Consider the following 12,530-nt stretch of genomic DNA (forward strand, 5'->3'; position numbering starts at 1 on the left):
CCCACTTTAGCCTCCCAGGTGTCTGGGTTGAAATCTATTTTGAAATAAAATATATGGTTGTGTCATTTCTAATTACTAGTTCAACATCAGAAGAAAACATTATTTCTTCGAATTATTTTGGTTTATAGCACTCTCTTTCAGTAAACGGCATTCTGATATATCATTCATAAAATAAATAATTACAGAGATTGTTTAGTCAAATGACCCCATTCCAGTTTGCTGACTGGAACGAAAGAGAAAACCAGGAACTAACAAGTCAGTTAAAATTTATTTATAAGGAACAAAGAACTTTTGTGTCTTGCTTATAATCATACAGCCGATTAACAGAAGAACCAATTTATCTCCCGATTTAGGAATTTTCTAGGCGTCTGAAGAGGAACTCAGGATAAATGCACGTTAATGAGACAAAAGACAGGCTTCAGACCGGTACAAATATTCCAAATCTAAGTGGCATTATGTAATCACCAATATCTGAACACTGTTTTTAACTTTAAAAACTTATATTATGTTTGTCAAGGCCAGATTGGTGTGAGATTTTCCTTTTTATTTTTTTTTAAAAAAGAAAGGTTAGTTAAAATAATACATAATTAAACACAATCTTTTTATGCAAATCAACATAGACAACTGCTTCAATTACATTTCAGAAAATGTAGACGTCTAGTCAAAAACTTTGCAAAAACTTTTGCTGCTGAAAACCTACATGTACTCAAATCAATATTTCAAGTTTGCTGTAAATCTTTCAGTTGTGCACAAACCATTACAAATTAAAGTGAATGGGCTTGAATTTAATCTTCCACAGCAGTCTGTGAGGCTGTTTTTAAAGCCATTGTAATAAAAACCTTAAATCCTTATAGACCTAATTTTTATATGCACAAAAGTTTTTCTCTCTGAACAAATAAATGATGGTGATGGACAGCAAACCTCATTAAAGAGGAAATCAAATGCAATAATTATGTAGGCTTGTAAAAGACTCTCTTGGCCACCACAAAGCCACCCGGAGAAGAGTTTGCTGACTGGAATGAAAGGGAAAACCAGGAATAACAAGTCAATTAAAATTTATTTATGCTGCAGGGTAGCAGATTGTATTTTCTAAAAATGGCACAGCAATATTTCTGGTCCCACATGCTCCTTCTTGAATTTGAGTAGAGCTTTGTGCCTAAATGAATGGAAAGCGGCAGAACTGATTCTGCATCATTTGTTAAGGCTGGGTCATAAAGGAGATATGGCAGTTTGCCTGATCCCTTTCTCAGGATGCTTAGTTTGAACTCAGCTGTAACTAAGGAAGTGCAAGCCCCTGGAAGAGGCCACCTAGAGGTAATCGCGCTGACAGCTCCAGCCTAGCCTGACGTGTGAGTCAAAGAGCCCTGGGATGTTTCCAGTTCCCGTCTTGGAACCGCCCTAACTGACACCAGTGGGGCAGAGATGAGCTATCTCCACTGAGTCCAGCCTAAATTGCAAATTCAGGAGCAAAATAAATGTTGTCATCATAAGCCACTACTTTCGTGGTTTGCCACTCGTTTATTGATAACCAGAACATCCAGGTTTTGAAAGGTACAGTCAGGAAGGACAAATTGACTTTTATTTAATTCTTTATTGGTTTTCAACTGTCTCTACATTTTCAAATTTTCATTGAAGGGCAGGATAAGTAAAGACCAATGTAAACCTTCAGTGTGCTGGATTCAACAGAGAAAGCCCTCAAATGAAAGCCTGACACCTCAACGTTCACATGTGACCTCGGACACATTACCAACCAAAAACATCGGATATTAGTATGATATAGTCCCTAGGCTGAGCCTAAGTAAAACCCTAATCAAAGGAGACCCCACCTTCGACAGCCTCATTCTTTGCTTCCTGCTCCTTTCAGCCTCACCGTTCCCAAGGCACCTGGTTCTTCCTGGCAGTAAAACAGTTGGAAATTTCAGTCACACTAAGGCAGCATGGAATATGTAAGCTGTCTTCTCAGATGACTTATGGGGGAAGAGGAGAAGCACAAGGAGAAGCAAAGCTGTGTATAAAGAAAAATCATTATTAATGGTGTTCGTTTAGGTGCCAGTCTGGGAAACTGTTGGAGCTGGAGAATTTGCTTGCCACCTGTTATAGACTGAATATTTTTATACCCTTAAATTTCATAAGTTGAAATTCTAACTCCCCGATGGGATGGTATTAAGAAGAGGGGACTTTGAGACATAGTAAGGTTTAGATGAGGCCATGAGGGTGGGACCCTCGTGAATGGAATCAGTTTGCTTATGAAAGGGATCTCACAGAGCTCTCTCTCATTCTGTCTGCTGTGGAGGATACAAAGAGAAGTCGGCAGCCTGTACCCTGGAAAAGAGCCCTCACCAGAATCTGCCCATGCTGGCACCCTGATCTTAAACTTTCAGCCTGTGAGAAATAAATTTCTGTTGTTTGTAAGCCATCCAGTCTATGGTACTTAGTTATAGCAGTCCAAATGGACTAAGACAGCACCTCTCAATTATATCCATCAGTAGGAGCATACTACACAGAAGACAGAATGTACAAAGACAGGAAGACATAAAATGCCACAGTGTATTTAGGGGCTATTCTGTATTTTTTCAGTGTAATGTGGCAAGAGAGGAATGGCAGAAAATTAAACTAGACATGTGGGCAGAAGAGAGAAAGTAAGGGTCTTGCGTTCCCTGCTGTGGAGTTAACCTTCCTGCAGTGGCCATTCAGAATCTGCCCAAGAGTCCCATTGCGTAGGCAGAAAATGCACAGATCAAGAGGCAGGAGGTCCAGAAGCAAGTCATGGGTCTGTACTTTTTCTCTTCCTGTCTTTAGATGCCTATGGAAGCTCAGGGCTCAGTGGGGCTGAGTGATTGTAGAGATTCTTCAGCCCTGAAAGTCCATGATATCTGTTATGTTCGCCATCATGTGAGGTCGTCATGAGACAAGGAAGGTGGAGATTTCAGTGTGAGCTGTGAGCTGTGGAGGCCACCATTCTCCACTTTTTCTAGGGTGCTGGCATGAAGATGCTGGGAGTAGATCTGTGCTTTTCTTTACTTTTAAAGCATTCAGTTAAAGACCATGACAAAATGCCCAAATTCCATGAGAATAATTTTGGGAAACAATAATAGTCATCAATTCTTCTTTAACATAACATTCTACTTTTCATCACGTTATTTTTCTTCCCTCCTTCCCAATTAGCCAAATTGGTTTTAAAATATTTAAGATGATATTTCTTTAAGTTGCACATGCAACTGCCAAGTAAAGAATCAGAAAATTAGGCAAAAATATGTCACTGAGATATGTCTGCATATTCAAGGATAAGGAAGACTGGGAGTAGAGCCCACTCTTGCTACTGGGATCAAACTTTGATCAAAAATTGGTTAAACATTTTTATATCTTATTTTGACAAAACTATCTAAAAAATTACAGCTTATTTCAGCCAAATAAATTCAGATGAAACTCAAACACAATGTGAGGGACCAGAAAGAAGGCATTTGTGGCATTTTCCAAAATAAACTTAGTGCATTCATATCAGAGAAAAGAGACCAATGGAAATGTACATATTCCTAATTACACTAAGAAGGGAAGAGATATGACCATTAAAATAGCTAGTGATACAGCCAACTTTGACACAGTATTTTTCTGCCTTTGATTAACCATGTGATTTTGAAATTTTTTAATACTTTATTACCTACATATGAACAAAGCTGATCATTGCTGGCCTATTGTACCTCAAGCAAGCCTGTGAAAATAAATGGTGTGATATTCATAGATGCCCTGCAGTAGGTATTAGTGAGCTTGAATTTCATTTTCTAGCTCTGGCAAGTCTTTCTGAGTCGTAAGGAGGTAAATATTTTTTCTCAACACTCCTGTTAGGGTTTCCTAGGTGACTGAGGATAAGGCCAGAGTCGCTCAGCCACCGGCAGCACAGCTGCACATCTGGCCAGGCAACTCAGAGAAGAGCAGCCGGTTTTCTCAGGCTATAAATCACTACAGTGGAAGCCCAGCCTGCGGCTGAAGAGTAATCTGAAAGTGCAGCTTCCAGAGCACAGAGCACAGTGGGGAAACACACACAGAGACACAGACACAAGCAGACAGACACACAGACACATACACAGAGATATACAACATGTCTTCATATGTACACAAAGGCACACACACACACATATGCACAATCCTCCTACACATACACAGACAATACAGACATGGACAAACACACACTCACAGATGCATACACACCCCACACATCTCCATGCATGTAAATGATGAAGGCAGACACATAGATCCATGCACATGCCTGCACACGTGCACAAAGATAGGCACACACACAGATGCATAGACTCATGCTACCCCACACATATATAGACAAGACAGACATGGACAGACACACATACATATACATCCACACATGTACACAAAGACATATATGCACACAAACATGCAAACCTGCACAGAGACAGAAACAGACACACACAAATCCACATACACAACCAGACCTACTCACTCTTCCCAGCCACAAGTCATGGCCTGCAGTGTGGGGTGCACGTACAAGAGAAGCAGCAGCCACCCTGCCCCGTACAACATGAACTTCATCCACTGCAGGCTGCTGCCTTCCCACAAAGGCAGAAAAAGGGCCTCATAATAGTAATTAATGTTGCTATTTCTAATACAACATGTTCTAACTCTAAACGGGATCCGGATGTATTTGGCGTATTTGGGGTGTGGGGTTGTTTCTCACAGTTGTACATATAGTGCAGTTATATTTCAGTCCTAAGGATTTATTTGGCTGCTCTAGGCTCTAGCTGTCTGCATCCAATTTATCCATCTCCGTAGGAGCTGATGACAGTAAAGCTTCTCCCTTCAGGCCCTGGATTAAGACACTTGCCAAGCTGACAACTAGTACGGCAAGTCTCTGCTTACCTAGACTCCCCGCTGGATTTACTTCAAAGCCCACATATTCTGAAAATTCATAATCGGTCCCACCAACATGTATTAGACACAGCCGTTCAGAAAAGGGATGCCCAACAGGTGTGAGGCAAAACTTCAACACACAGCCAAGCCTGCAATAAGGGGGTCACAGTATTCCTCTCTTGGGTCTCCTCTCCTTTCTGCCTCTCTTCATGCAGCAATGCAGATACTGCTTCTTTCTTCCTTCCCATCGATTACAATCCATAGAGTGAAACTTGGAGGATACAGATCTAAACAGCATATTTGAGTTTTTAGGTTGTAGCAAGACAGTGGTGATTTTGAGCAAATAGGTCATGGAAGCTTTAGATCTCCCATTCATCCTTTGAGACTCAGTTTCCCTTATCCAGGAAAGTTTCCTTGACTACTCTACTCCACCTCTCTTTCCACCATCCACCTCTTCAAGGTATTTCTAGTACCCTGTACAAACTTCTATTGTTGGTCTTAACTCACTGCTTTCTATCTGTTTATGTTGCGGTGTTTTCCATTACTATGTAAGTTTCTTTGAGGCATGCACCATCAATTCAAATTTCTCATCTCAGGAGAAGGCACATACATAATAGGTCCTCAATAATGATCGTCCTAGCACATCAATAACAATGTGATGTGCTAGGAAAAATCAGTGGCTCAGGTTGTACGTTTGTCACCAGGATTTTCAGGCACTGGTGTGGCTCTCTGGAACTTCACACTAAGTTATCTTCTATCTCTGTAACCCACTAACACACAGTAGGTGTGACATGAGTTGAGGTGGCACCTTCTCAGGCTGAGTGCATAAAAGTGTCTCATAATAGTTTAACAGAATTGACACTTGCAGAAAATATTTTTCATCAGCGTAATGCATGTGCTGTTTGAAATTTTTTAATGGTATTCATGGCTCTTTGTTACTACTTATTCCCTAATGACTATAATAACTTTCTTGCTTAGAGGAATCAACATGTCTAAGAGATATTTGTTTTCATTAATCAAAACGAGCTTTTAAATAGAAAATGGTAAGTGTTTTTGATAGACTGAAACTCACCATACAGCATCAGATTCTACAACTCTTTCTTGACATTCTGGAGAAATATGTTCAGAAATCCAGTAACATGAGATTGGGGCATCAAATAGGGTATTTGCTAGTTAAGTGACTCCTATTCATGAATCTTGCAGCCTGGTAATCTAAATTTGTGCCAGGTACTTAAATTCTTATTTGATCCTCACAGCAATGTGATATAGGTAAGTATTACTATCTACATTCAAAGTTGCTGTATATCTTAGTTCTTTGGGCCCCTCACAAATAATTTTCATCGCAAATGTTAAGCCAGTAAACGTGAAGACCATGCGGTTCTTCCTATGGCAACACTTAGGGGACATCTTATGCTTTAAGAAGTCTCTGTGGTCCAAAGCCTTTGCTGTTGTCTACAGAAAATGGAATAGCGAGTTTTTAATTGGGGCAAGCAGAAGGCCAGGTTTATTTAAAAGATCACAAAGCTTTTAATCCGCTAACCTTATACTTGTTAATACTACCAATGATGATGTGAATTAATGTTACAATTAGCCTTTACAATTTTGCAGATTTTATAATTTACAAATTTTACAATTTAGCTTTTCCAAAGGCCAAATGTCTTCTGCAAGAGGCACCACCACATGCAATAATGATCAGAAAGCTGAAGATATATGAAAATTCAGAGTGTTCAAACAGTGATATTTTACATTTCTGCTCTAGGGTTCAGAAACAGATCTCTCTGTATCACCCTTTTGGTTTGGTCTTATTTTGTTTTAAATTAGTAGGATTAAAATTCTCACAAACTAGGTCATGAGTTTAAACTCCTTACCTCTTGAAAATGACCATCAGTACATTTTATTATGCATAAATTATACCTCAATTAAAAACAGAACTGTTGATCTCCCAAGAGCAAAACATTACTTTTCTGGGTAAAGTAGGGTGGGATACTGCAGTTCTCAATTTTTTTTTTTTTTTTACTATAAACATGAATAAACAAGTAATAGCTCTTTATAGAAATGTGAAACATGTTCTGTTTTTATGTTTTCAAACATTCAAAGGGAAGCAAGATGCAGCCTTTTTCACTTCTCTAGAAAAGGCAAGATGGGGAAAGGACAGAGTGCAGCACTGAAACTCCACTCACAGTTTGGGTTAAGCAATTGCTAAGGAGGAGCAGGAGAAGTTTAGTGAATTATAAACATGAATAAATATTTTTCCAACTGGAAAGAAACCATTTCAGGGTTTTGTGGGCATCAGGGGAATATCTGGTAACATGAAGTTACTTTATCATCATTATGTGTGGTTACAATTAGATATGGGGAAGCAAGCAGAGAACTCTGTGTGTGGACATGTGTGTTTTAAGAAGACAGAAAAAGGAGATGAAAGGAGGAGGTTGACCTCAGTGTCCTATCAGGTCTCTTCCAAATTATAAATTCTATAAGTGCTATGAGGGTTAGACTCATACAAGCCAAAGGGAAGAAACCAAACCCAACGATAAACAAACAAATAAAAACAAAACACCTAATAAGCTGCAACTGGTAGACAATAAGAAAAAAACTATCATCTCACAATATAATTCTTATATGCCTTATGCCTTCATGGTAAACTTACCAGGTAAGTAAAATTATTCCTACTTTAAACATATAGAAACTGCAGCTTAAGGAGATTAAATAATTTAGCCAAGTTTATGCAAACAGTGAGAGACAATGCTGGTTTCCATCTGATGTTTGCATGACTCCAAAGCTTGTCTTCTTCTCACAGCTTATCTGACTTTAGCCGCCAGAGCCATTCTCAAATATGGGAAGTAATTTCAGTCTGTCTACTGCTTGCCTGTTATGTATCCAACAGGCACTCTGCCAGCAGATGAGACACTGCAAGGCAGGGGCTGCCAGGCAGACTGGATCATGGTGTTTTAGGAATGTCTCAATCCTGCGTGTCTCTAACATGGAACATTATGGCTTTACTTTGCCAGATGAATGCAGACATAGCAATGCTATAACCTAGAGAGATGCAACTGTAGACTACATGTCAAGAATATGAGATTGTGGATATTAGTCATTTGTTGGATGCATAGTTTGCAAATATTTTCTCTCATTCTGTAGGTTGTTTACTTGGTTGTTTCTTTTGCTGTGCAGAAGCTTTTTAGTTTAATTAGGTTCATGCTCAACATCACTAATCATTAGAAAAACGCAATTTGAAACCACAATGAGATACCATCTCACACCAGTTAGAATGGCTATTACTAAAATGTCAACAGAATAACAGATGTTGGCAAGGATGTGGAGAAAGGGAACATTTATACACAGTTGGTGGGAATGTAAATCAGTTTATCCCCTGTGGAAAGCAGCTGGAGATTCCTCTAAGAACTAAAAATAGAACTATCATTCATCCCAGTAATCCCATTACTGAGTATCTACCCAAGGGAAAACAAATTGTTCTACCAAAAAGACACCTGCATTTTTATGTTTATCACAGCACTATTCACAATAGCAAAATCATAGAATCAACCTAGGTGCCTATCAGCAATGGATTGTATAAAGACAATGTGGTACATACACACCATGGGATACTACACAGCCATAAAAAAAGAATAAAATCATGTCCTTTGGAGCAACAAGGATGTAGCTGCAGGCCATTCCCCTAAGTGAATTGACGCAGAAACAGAAAACCAAATACTGCATGTTCTCACTCATACATGGAAGATAAACAACGGGTATACATGGACAGAAGCAATATGACAGTAGGGATTCCAGAGAGGGCAAGAGTTGAAAAACTACAGATTGGGTACTGTATTAGTCTGTTCTCATATTACTATAAAGAAATGCCTGAGACTGGGTAATTTATAAAGAAAAGAGGTTGAATTGGCTCATGGTTCTATAGGCTGTATAGGAAGCATGGCTGGGAGGCCTCAGGAAACTTACAGTCATGGTGGAAGGTGAAGTGGAAGCAGGCACGTTTTACATGGCCAGAGCAGGAGGAAGAGAGGAAACGGGGAAGGCGCCACACACTTTTAAATAACCAGATCTTGTGAGAATTCTATCATGAGAACAGCACCAAAGGGGGAAATCCACCCCTACGATCTAATTACCTATCACCAGGCCCCACCACCAACTTTTGGGATTACAATTTGAAATGAGATTTGGGCAGGGATGCAAATCCAAACCATATCAAGAACTATGCTCATTATTTGGGTGATGGGCACAACAGGCGTCCAGATGTCAGCACTCAGAATTATGTAACATATCTATGTTACAAGCCTGAACATGCACCCCTTGAATCCAAAAACAAAACAAAACAAAACAAAATGAGGTGTTTACCAATTAGCCTGTCCTATTAATTTACAGGCTTATATTAGCACTCAGCATCTGGAATAACAGGCACAGGCATGTGTCTGCAGCCTTGATATTTTACCTTAGGAATAAAAACAATTACATATGAGTATTCTTCTCTCTTTATTTATCTTAACATACATAATTCAAATATTCTGTTGAAATTGCTCTTCTCAATAAGTAAAGCTACAGAAGTCTGGAGAACATGTACATTCCAGTAACCACAGAGGTTCTAGGAACAAACAGCATGGTTGGAAATCAGCCAGACGGGACAAAGGTCTTCCTAAACATTAAATCCATACAAACTCCATTACTCGTCATCACAACTACAATGTTTCCCTTTAATACACAATTCTTCACTCCATAAAGTTTTTTGTTAATTTCCCAGTAGTACCTTATCATAATCTTCTCATAATCTCTCAATCTTGTAACATATTTGTTACAAGGCATTATACATTTCACTAGAATCACATAATGTTTGCTTTGGGATTCTGACTTTGCTCAATTAAGTAAGCAAGCCTTGGGCCAATTATTCTACTACTAATAAATAGAACATGCATCCATTTATTCACTCACTGAACACATATTTTCCAAAATCTAGTCTGTGCAAGTCCCTGACCTGGCACCAGGGATATATTGGTGAACAAAACAAAGTCCATGGACTTCACATGATACAGGGGAACTAGACAACAAATAAATTCACACAAGCACAGTAAAATGTCAGATAGTTGTAAGTGTCACGACAGAATAGCAATCCAGAAAAAGCTATGCAGGATGACAAAAAGTGCTATTTCAGGCAGAGGTTAGAGAAAGCTTCTCTGAAAAGATCCTTTGAGTATGGATCTAGATTAAAATATAGGGATAACCAAACAATTATAAGGGGAAGAGCATTTCAGGCAGAAGAAACAACAACTGCAAAGACCTGAAGTCTGTTGCTAGATGGCATTTTGGCTGACTCTCTCCTATGATTATAGAAAATAAAATCACCTATCAGACCTCTAATCCAAAGTCAATATGAAGCTTCATTTTCCCACAGTAGATAATGTACATATACAGAGGCAAATATGAGCACATAAAATTATTAATAGTGTTGCAGTTTGAGGGACTATAACACAAGGTAGTGTATTCATCAAAACTCCAGAGAAACACAGCCAACAGGATGTGTACATATATAGAAAGAGATTTATTACAAGGAATTGACTCATGAGATTACGGAGGTTGACAAGTCCAAATCTGCAGTGTGGGCTGGCAGGCTGGAGACCCAGGGAAGCCTATAGTGTACATGAGGTCCAAAGGCAGTTGGCTGGAGAATTCCTCCTTGCTCAAGGAGACTAATTTGTGTTCTCTTCAGGTTTTCAACTGTTTGAATGAGGACACACACACTATGATGGGGAATCTACTTTACTCAGTGTTCACTGATTTAGCTGTTACTCTCATCCAAGAACATCCTACAAGTTGACACACAAAATTAATCATCACAGGCAGTATGACTTCCAGGGCAACAGGAGGGGAATGTGTGCTGAGACCAGTAGATATGGGGAGGGGCATTTACTTGGCTGCAGACACTCACTTGGAAGAGGGTAGCTGGGTGCTCGGTCCCATTTTCAGACCAGTAAATGCTGGGTATTCATTCACTCAGGTGGGTGGAGTTGGGAAGTCTAAATGCTGGTATTGGTCTAAGAGAGATGTGTTCACATGTGGCAGGACCAAAGCCAGCTGGGTACACTAAGTGTCAAGCAGGAGATGGAATGAAGTACCAGGACCCCTGTCACACTCACATGCCAATCCTGTGCTCAGAGCCAATCCAGAGTTCAGTGGGAGGAGGAAGGCACACTACAATTGAGGGGCTGCTCAGAGATCCAGGCCTTATATCTTGTTCAACACACCTCAGTCTGGTTGGCAGCAAAGGAGATGATGATGGTCAAGTAATTCCTAAACCATGAAATCCTAGGTTTAGAATGCTCAAACTTGCAAGTGGAGCCATTGGTGAAGTTAGCTTTGATTAAATGGAGAAAACAGAGGTAGAGAAAATGAGAAGAGAGCTAATGTACATCTGTGCAAATTAGATGCATTCAATAATAGTTTTGTTCCTATGAAAATGTACATGCCTGGCACAAGTAACCTTCTGCATTACTTAGTACTGCTTAGGAAAGTATTTGTCCACCAAAATCTTCTGGGTCACTTTCATCTGAGTCATTCATTTGTCACTGAATTTTGACACATAGAAAATGTCTTTATTATACCAGCTAAAAATCAACAAGAGACAGAAACTAAGATTCTAGTTTTATTCACTTGGTGAAGATACTAGTAATTTGGAGCAATGTTTCCTTAAGGCAGATAAGAATTCACCATGCTTTATTCAACAAACTTGCAGAGAAATTTCTGGTTTACTTCCAGGACACATTGTACAAAAAAAACAATAAATCTAGTAAGCATCTATCTTAGCTGCTCAGAAAAATGTGAGAGAGTTATTTGTATAACTCAGGTTTGCAGGGAACTACTATTAATAGTGTAGTTGATTCGTGTTATCAATCAAAGTATTATCCAAAAGTAAAGTATCTCTTAAATCAAAATATAGTGTATCTCTTTGGACAAGATCTACTTTCCTACTTTTAAGTACATGGCGATAAAGTATGATGGATTGTTTAGGTGCTTAAGAAGTAGTTAAAAAGCTATTTTCAAAATAAACTCACTTGAATGAATAGTCCTTTCTCCATTTTTAATTGTGCACTCAAATATCTACCATCTAATGCTTAGACAGGAAATATTAACATGTAGAAAAGATCCTGTATTTTAAAATGTCTCAAACACAATCATGTGCCACATACTGGGACTTTAGTAAGAGACAGACCACATATATGATGGTGCTCCCTCAAGATTATAATGCTGTATTTTTACTGTATCTTTCTTATGTTTATACATGTTTAAATAAGTAAATACTTACCATTGTGTTGTAATGGCCTACAGGATTCAGTGTAGTAACATGCAGTGCAGGCATGTAGCCCAGGAGCAATGGGCTCTACTATTATATTAGTCTATTTTCCTACTGCTATGAAGAAATACCTGAGACTGGGTAATTTATAAAGAAAAAGAGGTTTAATGGACTCACAGTTCCACATGGCTGGGGAGGCCTCACAATCATGGTGGAAAGAGAAGGAGAAGCAAAGACACATCTTATATGGTGGCAGGCAAAAGAGTGTGTGTAGGAGAGCTGTCCTTTATAAAACCATCAGATCTTGTTAGACTTATCCACTATCATGAAAATAGCATGGGAAAAACCTGCCCCC

This window comes from Chlorocebus sabaeus, chromosome 11 (assembly GCF_047675955.1).
Source record: "Chlorocebus sabaeus isolate Y175 chromosome 11, mChlSab1.0.hap1, whole genome shotgun sequence".
NCBI classification, from domain to species: Eukaryota; Metazoa; Chordata; class Mammalia; order Primates; family Cercopithecidae; genus Chlorocebus; species Chlorocebus sabaeus.